The sequence below is a fragment of the Suncus etruscus genome, chromosome 20, assembly GCF_024139225.1.
Source record: "Suncus etruscus isolate mSunEtr1 chromosome 20, mSunEtr1.pri.cur, whole genome shotgun sequence".
Taxonomy (NCBI): domain Eukaryota; kingdom Metazoa; phylum Chordata; class Mammalia; order Eulipotyphla; family Soricidae; genus Suncus; species Suncus etruscus.
The window spans coordinates 1,168,049-1,183,036 of NC_064867.1; the positions used below are offsets into that span (position 1 = coordinate 1,168,049).

General features: G+C 41.7%; 3 protein-coding genes across 4 annotated transcripts in view; 1 reads left to right on the top strand and 2 right to left on the bottom strand.

The window, feature by feature from the left end:
* The window catches only part of MOBP (myelin associated oligodendrocyte basic protein), a 49,430-nt gene extending 43,088 nt beyond the window's left edge, over window positions 1–6,342 (bottom strand). The window contains exon 1 of one of the 2 annotated variants that reach the window (XM_049766444.1): window positions 6,207–6,342. The gene's annotated coding sequence lies outside the window, so the exon portion shown is untranslated. The remainder of the gene's footprint in view (window positions 1–6,206) is intronic. The other variant, XM_049766445.1, reaches the window with a different exon arrangement.
* EIF1B (eukaryotic translation initiation factor 1B) overlaps window positions 1–14,988 on the bottom strand; it is a 634,827-nt gene that overhangs the window by 600,192 nt on the left and 19,647 nt on the right.
* The window catches only part of GORASP1 (golgi reassembly stacking protein 1), a 737,102-nt gene that overhangs the window by 240,628 nt on the left and 481,486 nt on the right, over window positions 1–14,988 (top strand). The window lies entirely within an intron of this gene.

Sequence of the window (14,988 nt, forward strand, 5' to 3'; positions counted from 1 at the left end):
AGTTCGACCATGTGCAAGGCAAGATTCTTGCCCACTGTACTCTGACCTCTGCTTAATTTACTTTAATTAAAAGATGTTTTTGGAAGTGCTGATGATTGAATTGTGGTCTCTATCAGGCAAGGTAGGCACTTGATCACCCAGCCACATCCTGGCCTTTACTGCATTTTTATTATTATTGTTATTATTATTATTGTTGTTGTTGTTGTTATTATTATTTTGGTTTTTGGGTCACACCCGGCAGCGCTCAGGGGTTACTCCTTGTTCTGCTCAGAAATCGTTCCTGGCAGGTTCAGGATATCGTATGGGATGCCAGGATTCGAACCACCATCCTTCTGTATGCAAGGCAAACGCCTTACCTCATGCTATCTCTCTGGCCTCCCCTTACTGCATTTATTTTTTGTTTTTTTGGGCCACACCCATTTGATGCTCAGGGGTTACTCCTGGCTAAGTGCTCAGAAATTGCCCCTGGCTTGGGGGGACCATATGGGGTGCCAGGGAATGGAACCGTGGTCCTTTCCTTGGCTAGCGCTTGCAAAGCAGACACCTTACCTCTAGCGCCACCTCGCCCCCCCCCTTACTGCATTTTTAAGAGTTCAAAGTATGAGGGGTCTAAAGCAGAAGACAGAGATGTTATGAGGGAAAAAGATTCTGTTGTGGTGGGTGTGTGGTGTGGGATGCTGCCGCTCAGATCATACCTCTCATCTCCTAGTGGGGAACTGAGCATCATGGAGCTGATCTGGCTTCAAGCAAAATTCCTTTTTTCAGGGATGCTGAAGCTTATTACAGGAGTCTTCTCTTCTTCTTCTCTACCCAAATATCCATTCACTTCATCTCAAGTTGAATAGTTGGTCTTAGAGAAAGACCCATAAAGCATATTCATTGTTATGATCTCTCCCAAGGAGAGAGTGTGTGTGTGTGTGTGTGTGTGTGTGTGTGTGTGTGTGTGTGTGTGTGTGATTGTGTGAGACAGAGGGAGAGAAAGACAGAGGTCCCCTGTAAATAAAGCTCAGTCTGTGTTCAGATTTCTCCTATGATCTCTATGCACAGATAGGTGTGGCCCCAATCTAAAAATAACAATAATAATAATAATGTAATAGGCAAAAGAGTTCTATATTTAGACTTTTGGCTATCATTTTTCCTAAAATATTTACATAAAATCATCGTAAATCTCTCTCTGTCTTTGATGTGTTACTATTACTTCAAGTGTGAAACTGGTAAGTGAATATAAGGCTAAATTTATGTTCTAATTTTATGAGCAATTTTCTTGCTATGTGAACCCCAGTCTTTACTCCAGATTAGATACCAGAGTTGAACTGTTACATATAACAAAGTCTCTTTACACCCCAGGACTTCCACATCAAATTTTAGAGGTCTAAGACTGGATTGATAGTACATAGGGTAAGGTATTTGATCCCTAGCATCCCAAATTATCTCTCAAGTACTGCCAGGAGTAATTCCTGAGTGTAAAGTTCAGGAGTAACCCCTGAGCATTGTCTTGTATTGGGGGGGAAAAGGCTTCCATAATGCCAGAGTACTTAGAGATGGTTCATAAATTAATCTTCTAAACCAATCTTCATTGGTCTCTGGAAAAGTAGGGAATCCTGTGAACCATCACATAAGTGCAACAAGTACATGGCTTGGCACTGAGCTCTGAGAATGACCGTAGAGTAACTGGTTCTGCTGGAACCTAGGTTCTGAACAAAGAAGGACACCATTTTGTAAAGACCACATGGCAGGTTTCTTTTCAGGTTCTGAGCAGAGAGAGATGCCATTTTGTAAGAACCACATGGTGTAGGTCTTCACAAGCCTATTTCCACAGACACTGCCCCCAAGCTACCTGGCCATACCAGGTAGTCTATCACGGAAGGACACAGGGAGCAATAGAAAGATACCCCTAAATAATAGCTAATCATTTTAAAGATCATCAGAAAGCTGAGGCCTCCCTATATCCCTTTCTTACATAATCTTCCTCATGATTTTGGGTGAGGCTGATCTCCTTCAGGAGATGGCACTGCTTGGCCAGTGTGGGGACTTTTTGGCAGACAGATTAAAGAATTGAAATTCTATTTCAATTGAGTGGTCTCGTCCTTCAAATCTGGACTCTAGCAGTTCTTTTATTTATTATTTATTATTGTTAATTTGGAGGTCATGTGACCTCAGTGCTCAGGTATCATTCCTAGAGAGGCTCAGGGAACCATATAATGTATAGGGAATGGAACCCATCTTGAGAACCAGAATTGGCTACATACAAGAAAAGTACCTTAATCCTTGTATTAACTCTCTGATCCAAATGCCCACTTCATAGATCCAGTAATGGGTGTTGACAGTAAACCAGTGAATATACTAAGTCCTTGACTTATGTGGGTGCAAGCCTAGCAGGAAAGGCCATAGAAAATTAAAGGATTGGGCCCGGAGAGATAGCACAGGGCATTTGCCTTGCAAGCAGCCGATCCAGGACCAAAGGTGGTTGGTTCGAATTCCGGCAGCCCATATGGTCCCCTGTGCCTGCCAGGAGCTATTTCTGAGCAGACAGCCAGGAGTAACCCCTGAGCACCACCGGGTGTGGCCAAAAAAAAAAAAAATTAAAGGATTAAGATACAAAGGAGACAACTCCATAACGTATGTGACACATGGCAGTAGATACTTCTAAACACTACATTAACCCATACAGAAGAAATCAAGGATGTCAAATCAGAAAACGGAGAGCCAAGTTGAGATTCAAAAAATGAGCTGTAGTTATCGAAGTAATGTCACTGGGGTGGGTGATCAGGAATCGGAAAGTGCTAGGGCCAAAATTTCACCCAATACAATAAATATAAGCAGTTCAGTTTGACTTGAGGCTTGTATATGGGAAGTTGAGAAGTGAAACCAAGTTGGCAGAGAGACGGTGTATACTGAGGAAATTTTGAAATGTTTGAATATTTTATATATTTATCCCAGATTTTTAACTTGAACGTTTTCTAATACATTTTATTAATTCTGTCTTAAAGAAAGATCAATTATAAGGGCTGGAGAAATAGCACAGTGGTAGGGCATTTGCCTTGCACGTGGCCAACCCAAGATAGATCCAGGTTCGATTCCCGGCATCTGATATGGTCCCTCGAGCCTGCCAGGGGATATCTCTGAGTGCAGAGCCAGGAGTAACTTCTGAGAGTCTCGTGGCATGGCCCAAAAAGAAAACAAAACAAAAATATTAATTGTATATATTTTTGTTTTGTTTTGATTTTGAGTCACATCCAGTGAAGTTCAGAGTTTACTCCTGACTCTGTGCTCAGAAATTGCTCCTGGAAGACCCCATATGGGATGCCAGGATTCAAACCACTTTTCTTCCTGGGTCAGTTGCTTTCAAGGCAAACTCCCTACCACTGTGCTATCTCTCCAGCCCCCAATTGTATATGTATGTATGTATGTATGTATGTATATATATATATATTTGTTTTGTTTTGTTTTGTTTTGTTTTTCGGGCCACACCCATTTGATGCTCAGGGGTTACTCCTGGCTAAGCACTCAGAAGTTGCCCCTGGCTTGGAGGGACCATATGGGATGCCGGGGGATCGAACCATGGTCCTTCCTTGGCTAGTGCTTGCAAGGCAGACACCTTACCTCTAGAGCCACCTCGCCGGCCCTCAATTGTATATTTTTTAAAATAACCAGTTTAACTTGGATATTGTCCATGCTAATTGGACAGAAAAATTAGCTGGCAGACTGAAGTCCAAGAAGCAAATGAAAATGCATAATTTCAAAAAGTGAAAACCTGCGGGTGTAGCTCTGGAAATGAATCCCTATGCCATGGAATTGTGCCATTTAGTTGTTCTTGTTGTTCTCCTCAGGTGGGGTTTATGAGGAAGGGCAGAGGTCTTCTCTGCACCTCTTTTCTTCAAGACAGTGCTAGTGCCCTCAGCAAATGGTTGGGTATACCTCAGTATTCCTCACAGTGGTTTTCCATGGAGGTGGCCTGGCCCCATACCTCACCAACCTATAAATTTTCTTAATAATCACATTTTGCATTAATCACAAACTCCCTGTAATACCCAGAATGACTCTACCCCTCAATTTCCAATTCCCTAGCAGTGGTCTCAAACTATGGCCCGCAGGCCACATATTGTATTTGTATCTGTTTTGTTTCTTCATTGCAAAATAAGATATATGCAGTGTGCATAAGAATTCGTCCATAAGTTTTGTTTTTACTATAGTCAGACCCTCCAATGGTCTGAGGGACAGTGAACTGGCCCCCTGTTGAAAAAGTTTGAGGACCCCTGCAATGCTAAAACTTATATAGATTTTGTTTGGTCCCCAGCACCAAATAGGAGAAATATAGGCAGCTCAGTTTGACTTGAGGCTTATATATGGGAAGAAGAAGAGCAGTGAAACCCCAAATCCTTCCAGGAATAATCCCTGAGCAGGAATAAGCCCTTAGCAACACTGGGTATAAGCCAAAATAATATTTTGTTTAATTTAATTTTGTGGCCATACTCAGTGATTCTTGAGGATGAATCGTTACTCTGTGCTTAAGAGTTGCTCCTGACAGGGCTTGAGGTATCATGGGGTGCAGAGGATCAATCAGATCCCACAGTTTCCCACAAGCAAAGTATGGGTTTGGCCATCAAGCTATCTCTTTAGTCCTCAGCTTCATTTTTTTGTCTTGTTGGTTTTATTTTATTGGAATTAGGGGCCACACTGACGATACCTGGGACTACTCATGCCTCTGTGCTCAGAAATCACTCTTGGTGAGACTTGGGGAGACCAGGGTGATGCAGGATTTTACCGTAAGGCCCTGGGCTAGCCACATACAAGGCAAGCATTTTACCCAATATACTATCTCTATTCTTTAGGTATAATTTTTAACAGATTGATACCTTAAGGAATAGAGCACAGCTAAAATTCATCAAGCAAGGCCTACACAGAAAATGGGTATGGACACTCTTAGAGTCCCCAAAGTGGAACCCTAACTCTAGGGTCAGAGCCCAGTTCAGAAGACTTCCAAGTTCTATAAGCAACACAGCTCCCATTGACAAGACCCCTCTGTCCTACTGAGACTTGATCTCTTGGTCCTCAGTCCTTATGGGTAAATGAGAAGAAACTCTAATTTTCCTTCCAGAATGTATTATCATCGAGCACATGGGCCTCCAAGTAGAATCTACTTTCTCAACTCTAGGAGACTGAGGTAGCCCCAATAATGTGCTTGTCACAGTGCTTCATTTCCCGAAAACTGGCATCCTCACCATTTAATAGCACCATATGCAGAATCTCAGATTTCTGAAGCAACTTTATTATTTCAAAATATTCCCCCATCCAAGAAACAATTCCTGCATCTTACCATAACACAAAGACTCATTTGACTGCAAGGATCATACAATAAATTCATCAACTGCACTCTATTCATATTATGACTTCAGAATTTATTCTGAACAACAAAACATGGCTTGTATTTGCATATCATAAAAATACATTTTAGTAATTTTTCCCAAACCAAGAAAATCTACAGGAAGCCCAAGTGTCCATCTCCAGATTGGAAATAACTGCCAACATCTTACAAACAAAACTGGCATTCTTTCCTAACGAGGCATCCTTTCAACTTACCCAAGGCCTCTCAGGAAACTGGAGTAGTTAAGTCCATTACTTTTGGGCCCTGACACATCTTTACTTTTCTTTTTCTGTCAACCATAAAACCTAAGCAACTTTGTGATTTCTAAGACAGAGCATTAGCACCTTTTCCTTTAAGAGATTGGTTTACTCAGGGAGCAAAATTCTAATAAGATCTGGTCTTTGTTGTTCCATTAGCATTCCTCACACATCTGTATGAAAAAAGAAGTTGTTCCCAGATAAGGAGAAAAAACTCATTTTCAAATCATGAACGGCAATAAAGGAGTAAATAGAAAAAGAAGCCAACCACGCTATTGATTTAGTCCCAGGATTACAAGGCATTAATCTGAGAGAATATGAGTTAAAAGCCAGAGCCTCTCCCCATACTCAAAGGATTTCGAACATGACACACCAGGAACCCACTGATCACCCCACACACACACACTCTCTGTGTCCTCTGCTATTTTCTTCTCTATTCTTTTATGTCTTCCCATCTTGACTGTCCAGAGAGAAAGTTCCCCATAGGACATAAGAAATACCCTTATTAAAAAAAAAAAAAAAAAAAGTACCCTTGCACTTGAAAATCATGAACAATGTGGAAGATACAAGCAAATCCCTCTTACCTTCAAGTAGTAGCTGTTGACTGATACAGGTTCCAAGCAGATGCCAGGTCCCTCGGGGGCACTGAGGCCACCTCAGTGGATGTGGATTATATAGGGAGAGATGATATATCCCGGATTTTCATTACACAAGGTGTTTTTCATGGCTTCTCAGCCCAGACCCACTTAAAAACAAAAGCTATACAAAGACTACAAAAAGGCCACACAATGTTTAGACAAAAGACTAAAGAAGAACCAAACAAAAGTCAAAACAAAGTTGAAACAAAGAATGAAACAAAGACCAAACAAAGAACAAACGGAGACAAAAACAAAGGACAAAACAAAGAGCAAAAGAAAATCTAAACAAAAGCTAAGCTTGGTTACAGCCATATCACACACAAACACTAGATACCTACATGCACATTCTCACATATTTGTCTCCTCACTCCTGTATTCTGCATAATCAATAAAAACTTCATGCCAAACCTTTGTTAAGGTGTCCTCTCTACTAACCCTACTGCACATCCAAAAACAAGTTGGTTCCACCCATACCACAAGCCAGATCTCCATACAAAGTCCTACACCCTTTTTCCATTGGGTCGCCCCACCACTGACGTCATCCATATTTCACTTCATATACCACACATGAAAGTCACAGCCATGAAGGAAGAAAGAGTCACACCCACACCTTCCTATTTTTAGGCTCCTATACACATACTACATACAAATTAGATATGCAGTCACACTCCCTAACACTTTGCACACACACACACACACACACACATGCGCGCGTGCGCGCGCGCACACACACACACACACCAGATTAGCATTCTCCATGCATGCCTTCACATAATTTTGTAATTGTACTCCAGTCAAATAAGTAACCCATCTCCAGAAATAGAAAAGATCATAATCTGGGCTGGAGCGGTGGTGCAAGCAGTAGAACGTTTGCCTTGCATGCACTAACTTAGGATGGTCTGTGGTTCGATTCCCCAGTGTCCCATATGGTCCCCCAAGCCAGGAACGATTTCTGAACACATAGCTGGAGTAACCCCTGAGCATCATCAGTTGTAGCCAAAAAAAAAAAGAAAAAAAGAAAAAGAAAAAGAAGGGCCGGAGAAATAGCATGGAGGTTACCTTGCATGCAGGTCCGTGGTTTGAATCCCGGCATCCCATATGGTCCCCCAAGCCTTCCAGGAGCGATTTCTGAGTGTAGAACCAGGAGTAACCCCAGAGCACTGCCGAGTATGACCCAAAATAAACAAAAGAAAAAGAAAATAACAACCATGTATGTAATCATGCTTCTTAAATAAAGAAAAAGATTAAAAAGAAAAAAAAAAAAAAAAACAGTGCTCCTTCATTAGTTGACCTATCTTAGAAACCAGGAGAAATGCCTAACATGTTTTTTTGGGGATCCACAAACTCAATCTGGAGAGAAGAACTGCTCCTGGCAGGACAAAGAAAAGTTAGTCTTTTTATTTTAATTTTTAAAGTTTTTTTTTTTTAATATTGGAGAGATCCACACCCAGTGGGGCTCAAGGATTACTCCTGGCTCTGTGCTGAGAAATCGCCCCTGGCAGACTCGGGAACCATATGGGATGCCAGGATTCCAATCACCATTGACTCTAGGTTGGCCATTTGCAAGGCAAGCACCCTACTGCTGTGCTATCTCTCCAGCCCAAAATAGTTTCTTTATTTAAGCACCATTAATCAAACATGTTCATAATTGGGTTTTAGCCATAAAATGCAATGGTGGAGGGAAAGTTGCACTGGTGAAGAGGATATGCATCTTATGGCAGAAAAGTTTTTCTTTTTTTTTTTTTTTTGTTTGTTTTGTTTTTTTGGGCCACACCCGGTAACGCTCAGGGGTTACTCCTAGCTATGCGCTCAGAAGTTGCTCCTGGCTTGGGGGACCATATGGGACACCGGGGGATCGAACCGCGGTCCGTCCAAGGCTAGCGCAGGCAAGGCAGGCACCTTACCTTTAGCGCCACCGCCCGGCCCCAGAAAAGTTTTTCTTAACCTCGGCACAGGCATTCTAGGATCATCGGCTTCCCTAGCATAAAAGAATTTTAGGAGGCAAAATAGTGAAGCAAACTAACTTTATTTCAAGAAATTTGTAGAAATGAGAGAGGAGTGAGAGAAATGCACGATCAAGAGAGAACACAGGCGGGGCCGGAGAGATAGCATGGAGGTAAGGTGTTTGCCTTTCATGCAGGAGGTCATCGGTTCGAATCCCAGCGCCCCATATGGTCCCTCGTGCCTGCCAGGAGCGATTTCTGAGCCTGGAGCCAGGAATAACCCCTGAGCACTGCCGGGTGTGACCCAAAAACCACAAAAAAAAAAAAAAAAAAAAAGAGAGAGAGAGAACACAGGCTTCTCCAGAGAAGAAACTACCCAGAATGGCTTTTGGGAGAATAGTATATACAATTTCTCCCAATTCCCTTGGCCTGGAGTTCTCCACTTATATAAAAGTGATGGTTATTGTCACCGGAAAAGTATTGGCATTTTGATGGTCCTTTCATATTCTTATCATGGCCTTTCTATTCTCCTATAACTTCTCCTTTTCTAAAGGTGTGTCTCAAGTTTCCATCGCCAAAGTGATCGATATTTGTATCTCAAGGGGATGTTTCTTATGCCTTTGGGCTACTTTATGACTATGCATTTTTTTATTATTTCCAAAAAAATTTGTTACTGGGATTGCTTTTTTTTTTAAGTAGGGCTGCTTCTGCCTGCAACAAATGATCAAATGATAGGGACTTGCCAGCCACTCAGACAAAGCCTTTGTGTGTTCCTCAGCTCCACACCCCCAAAGTCACTGTCTCTCCCTCTGCTAGGGACCAGTCATGATTGTGTTCTGGCTACTGAAGACCTGTGTAACAATGTACATCATGTCCCCTACTTAAGGATATGGGTCTTTTCCAACTTGCTGGGTTAAACTTTACCCTGTGGGAGACATGTTTCTGCTAAGCAGCTTCCCAAACCCAATCTATGGTGTAGTTTCACCACCAAACTGGGAAAGGTTAGACATGGGATAGCAAGATACAAGAATTTTAACAAAGGAATGACTCAGAACAGGAATGCATAAGTGTAGTGTGTGTGTGTGTGTGTGTGTGTGTGTGTGTGTATGTGTGTTTTAAAGAGTGGAACAATCATTAAAATGAACTGTTGCCATCAAAGAGCTCTCAGTCTTTGATTGGGGTTCAGTTCAAAATACAAGGACATGAGGATTTATGATGCAGGGACAGGGAGCGAGTCAGTGACTATTAAGGGGAAATGTCAGAAGACATTTATCTCTTTTTATCCCAGGTCCATGTGTGTGATAGGTTGTGTCTGTTTCTGTTAAAAGACTATAGACTGGCTGAGTCAGAGAAATGGTTCAAAGTAGTCACTGGCCATAGGCTAGTGTTGCACCAGGCAGAATAAGGAGCACTTACTTCTTCAGACATGGCAGGGAATCTTCCCAGACTCCCTAAAACAACTGTAAAATAGGAATTCAGATGCTCCCACTTACATCCTACATCCTAGTTCCTGAGTTGAGTGGCTAGGTAATCTGCTGATGGAGGCCCCTTGTCTCTTCACATGGAAGCCTGCTGAAATAGGAACAGTCCATTTTCACTGACTGACTCAACTTGAACCTAGTTAGTCCTGAGTTTGGCTCAGATTTAGTTACCTTTTTATTGTTTACTGCTAAAGCACAGGCCATCTTAGTCCGACATGACCCTCCGGCCAGCTGTAAGCCATTGCTAAAACTCAGAACATTTCTTATGTGGTGGTTACTTGTCAGTGTTTGTTTATTAGCAGCTCCTAAAAAATGCGTTCTCTTTTTTAAAGTAATACGAACAAACTGTGCAGATAGAATATTAAATAGTTGAAATGAGCACACTTCTCATTGATTACTTGAACATTTTGGGTTTATAAATAAATGCGTGGTCAACAGCAGGCACCGAGTAAAACAATCACATGTGGGCAAAAGAGACTCGGTTCCATGAACACACTGAGGGAAAGAAATTCCCACTGTAAGGCAAGGCATTGAGGTTCGCGAATAAAGAACTTGTTCCATCTCAGCTTCTGCAGGGCCTTTGTTGGTCATACAAAGTGTGCTTTTGCATTCGAAATACAGATGTCCTCTGCCTTGCACAGATGTCAGCTTAGCTGGTCCCAATCTTCGTTATTTTATACCATGGAATTCCAATATCTTCTTCACAAATTTGAACATTTGGAATAGCATTGACAGTTCAAAGAAATGTCAGAAAGCAAGAAACTATCTTTCAGAAAACTCACTATAAAGATTGACTTTCGTGGCATTTGATATTAATTCCTATTTATTTCTCAATACATTTTTATTTCAATGTTAAGTTGATAACTCTGATTATGAAGATTTTTAAATATACACAACGAATAAAAATGTAACTCAGTTCCACTAATACTCAACATTTCCCCTTTTTGGTGGTCTGGAGTTAGATCACACTGCCAGTGCTCAGAGATCACTCCTGGTGGTGCCATAAATCAAACTAACATTCATCACTTATGCAAGAAAAGTGCCTGAGGGCTGAGGGGATAGTACAGCTGGTAGAGCACTTGCCTTGCACGCACTCAATCTGGCTTTGATCCCCAGCATCCCATATGGTCTCCCAAGCACTAACAGGAGTCATTCTTGAGTGTAGAGTCAGGAGTAACCATTGAATATTGCCAAAAATGAGAGAGAGAGAGAGAGAGAGAGAGAGAGTGAGAGAGAGAGAGAGAGAGAGAGAAGTGCTTTAAATCCACTACCTCTCCAATCCCAACACTTTCCTTTCTTGTTTTATTTATTCCTCAACCTCATTAACTTCCTCTGACCCATATGTATTTTTCCGATGTGTAACTGAGTTGCCAAAAGTTTTCACATGGAACTTCAATTATTATTTTGCCCATGAATCTGTTCTACGTATTTTATGTATTTCTAACAAAACCTGTTGTTAAAAAAAAATCAGGACCATTCCTACCCCCAGTGTTGTCCTCCCTCCACCCCTTTTCCCAGCATGTGTCCCATATCTCCCTCCTTTGCAAACCCGGAGTGCTAGTGTAACTGTTCCCCTCTGTGGAAAGCTTGTTGTAGATAGGGTATCAGTAATCCCAGAGCACTGTCGAGTGTGCCCCCCCTCCAAAAAAAAGTTTCAGAGTTCAAGTATTTCAGAATTTCATCATTGCTTGCTTGTTCATATGACCTGTTCATGTGAATCTGCAGTGAGCCACAAGGGAAGTCAGTGATGAAATCACTACTAGCACACACTGACTAAAAGAATAATAATGAGAATATAACATGTAGGGTAGGAGTGAAAAGATTATTTGAAATGCTGAGGGATTTTAAAAGTACCTATGGGCCGGAGAGATAGCACAGCAGTAGGGCGTTTGCACACGGCTGACCCAGGACTGACAGTGGTTCGAATCCCTGCATCCCATATGGTCCCCCATGCCTGCCAGGAGCGATTTCTGAGCAAAGAGCCAGGAGTAACTCCTGAATGCCACTAGTGTGGCCCCAAAACTAAATAAATAAACGAGCAAATAAATAAACCAAAACCAAATATTGTAGGCTTCTGTTGGGAAGTCAGATTTCTTTTTTATTTTTTTACTTGATTACATACATGATTGTGTTTGGGTTTCAGTCATGTAAAGAACACCACCCATCACCAGTGCAACATTCCCATCACCAATGTCCCAAGTCTCCCTCCTCCCCACCCAACCCCCGCCTGTACTCTAAACAGGCTCTCCATTTCCCTCATACATTCTCATTATTAGGACAGTTATATTTCTCTAACTAAACTCATCACTCTTAGTGGTGAGCTTCCTGAGGTGAGCTGGAAGTTCCAGCTTTTCTCTTTTGTGTCTGAAAATTATTATTGCAAGAATGTCTTTCATTTTTCTTAAAACCCATAGATGAGTGAGACCATTCTGCGTTTTTCTCTCTCTCTCTTTCTCTCTCTCTCTCTCTCTCTCTCTCTCTCTCTCTCTCTCTCTCTCTCTCTCTCTCTCTGCTTTATTTCACTCAGCATAATAGATTTATTTTTTATGTTTTTCTTTTTTCTTCTTTTTCTTTTTCTTTTTTTTGGTTTTTGGGCCACATCCAGTGACGCTCAGGGGTTACTCCTGGATATGCGCTCAGAAATCACTCCTAGCTTTGGGGACCATATGGGTTGCGGGGATCAAACTCAGGTCCGTCCTAGATTGGCCACATGCAAGCAAACTCCCTACTGCTGTGTTATCGCTCGGCACCTGATTTTAATTTTTTTTTTTTAAATATCGGGCCTAAGAGATAGTACAGTAGGTAGGACACTTGTTTTGCACTCTGTCGAGTTCAATCTCTAGCACCCAAAGTAGTCTCCTGAGCCCCCACCAGGAGTAATTTCTGAGTAAAGAGCCAAGAGTAGCCCCTGAGCATTGCTGTGTGTGGCCTCCTCCCAGGTGGGACAGTAAGGACATAGTAGGGCAGATAGCTCAGGTTATCCTGAACCTGTCCCACCCAGGTTTACATATAAGACAATCTTTGTTTTGGGTGAAACCAAGTTGTAAAAACATACAAAAACCAGGGATGATCTTTGTTTTGGGTAAAACATGGTGTAACCAGCCTAACAGCTCTGACCCCTCTAAAAATGTTTTTAAAAAACATAAAAGTATACAAGAAAGACAGACTTTATGAAGGCCTATAGAGATGAAGGTTCGAGTTCACCCATAAATGCCTACAGGTGGCTATAGAGGAAATGCCTTATCCTAATTTTACCTGCCTCAACTCTCTGTCCAGAAGAAAAAAGAATCTTGCTGTCTGCTCCTACAGTACTCTCAATAGAGAATTTGCTCCAATAAACTCCATGCTCTTTTTTCCCCTGTCAGCCTGAAAGTCATTATAAATATTTCATCTCATTTGTATTATTTTTTTATTGAGGCCATTGTGAATTACAAGTCTTTCACAGTTGTATTTCAGGCGTTTAGTGACAGTGAATTAGGGCCATTCCCACCACCAGTGTTGACCTCCCTCCATAGTTCCCCGAATGCATCCCAAGCGTCCACCTCTAGCCCCCTGGACTACTAGTGTGACAGGTCCATTTTGTGTTTAGCTTGTTATAGTTCGGGTCTCTTGATTCTGTTGTCACTGATTTTGGCTTGGGTACTTAAATTTGACCTCTTTTTTTTCCTACTCAATGTTCCTGAGACCACTAGGCCCTGGTTCCCATCCACTTTTTTTTCTCATTTGTAAAGACATAGACATATAAGACAGATTAAAGTTTTTCAAGTTCTATGATTCTATAAAAAAAAAAGTGGGGGCCCTATCTAGAATATAAGTAATATAAGTAAAATTAAAAGAAGAAAAGATAAAAGGGGGTGAGAGGGGCAGAGATATGGTTTTTTTTTTGGGGGGGGGGGTTCACACCTGGCAGCGCTCAGAGAACTCCTGGCTCTATGCTCAGAAATTGCTCCTGGCAGGCTCAGGGGACCATATGGGATGCCAGGATTCGAACCACCGTCCTTCTGCATGAAAGGCAAATGCTTAACCTCCATGCTATCTCTCCGGCACAGCTTTTTTTTTTTTTTTTTTTTTTTTTAAAGGCACATCAAAAGTTAGGAAAATAAGAAAGAAAATTTCATTAGCCTAAGAGATACAGGTGTCTCTGCCCATAAAGCCTACAGTCAAAAGACCAACTACAGGCTCTGGGCATGTTGGTTATCCAACCCCAATGTCTCAATGGTCCCAGACAAATTTCTGCTCAGTCACGGTTGACAAAGTCAGTCTTCTGTAGTTTTTTAACAGGTCCTAGGATGTAGACTAGGATAAAGTCTTTCTTTGTGGCCCCAGGAAAAATTCTGCTTAGTTGCAGTTGTTGTAGACAGTCTTTTGTAAATAGAGATACTGGTTCTTGTACAGATCCTAGGGCAGAGTGTCTTCTGATTTCATCTCACTATTGGGTGGTGGGATAGGACAACCTGCCCTTAGATCAAGCTGTTGCTGTCTCCTTATCATCACGGTGTCTTACGGGCCTACCCTGGAGCAGGTTGGTACAGGGCAGCATTCGAGATCCCCCGAGGAGGAGTTTGAGTCCTGGTGCTGGTGTCCAAATCTGTGCCGGTACCTATATTGAGATCTGAGGTTTGGGGTTGGACAATAGATATCCTATTCATCGAGGCCTAAGTCAAGTCTCCATGACAAATGCTTAGGATGAAAGGCAGCCCTGCACTATAAATTTTATAGGTTCCAATCTCTAATAGTTAAGAACTTCTTTCTATATGTAATAATTCCCCCATTTTAGTGTGCTTAACAAAACAATTTAAGTGCGCAAAATGAAACAATGCCACATGATACTCCTGGTGCATAGGGAGGTAAAATTAACAAGCTAACTAATCTCTATAACCCTATATCCTGATTGTTACCTGATCTCATAACCCAACCAAGACTTTTCTACAAGAATTTCCTACTAAGCATTCATCTCATTTTTATTTCTTTAATTTTTGGACCACACCCAGTAATGCTCAGGGTTACTCCTGGCTATGCACTCAGAAATCACTCCTGACTCAGGGTACCATATGGGATGCTGGGGATTAAAACCAGGTCCATCCTGGACCAACCACATGCAAGGCAAACGTCCAACCACTGTGCTCACTCAAGCCCCTCACCTCATTTTTTTATAGGTCAGTTTCCATTTTCTGTCTCAAATAGTGATTCACCCTCTTACTCTCACTGATGCCATACTTATTTCAGCATATATAAAAATATTTAGTTCACTCTTGTAAAAAGGATTTTTACTTTTTCTCCTTCTCCCTCTCCCCTAGTTGTTAA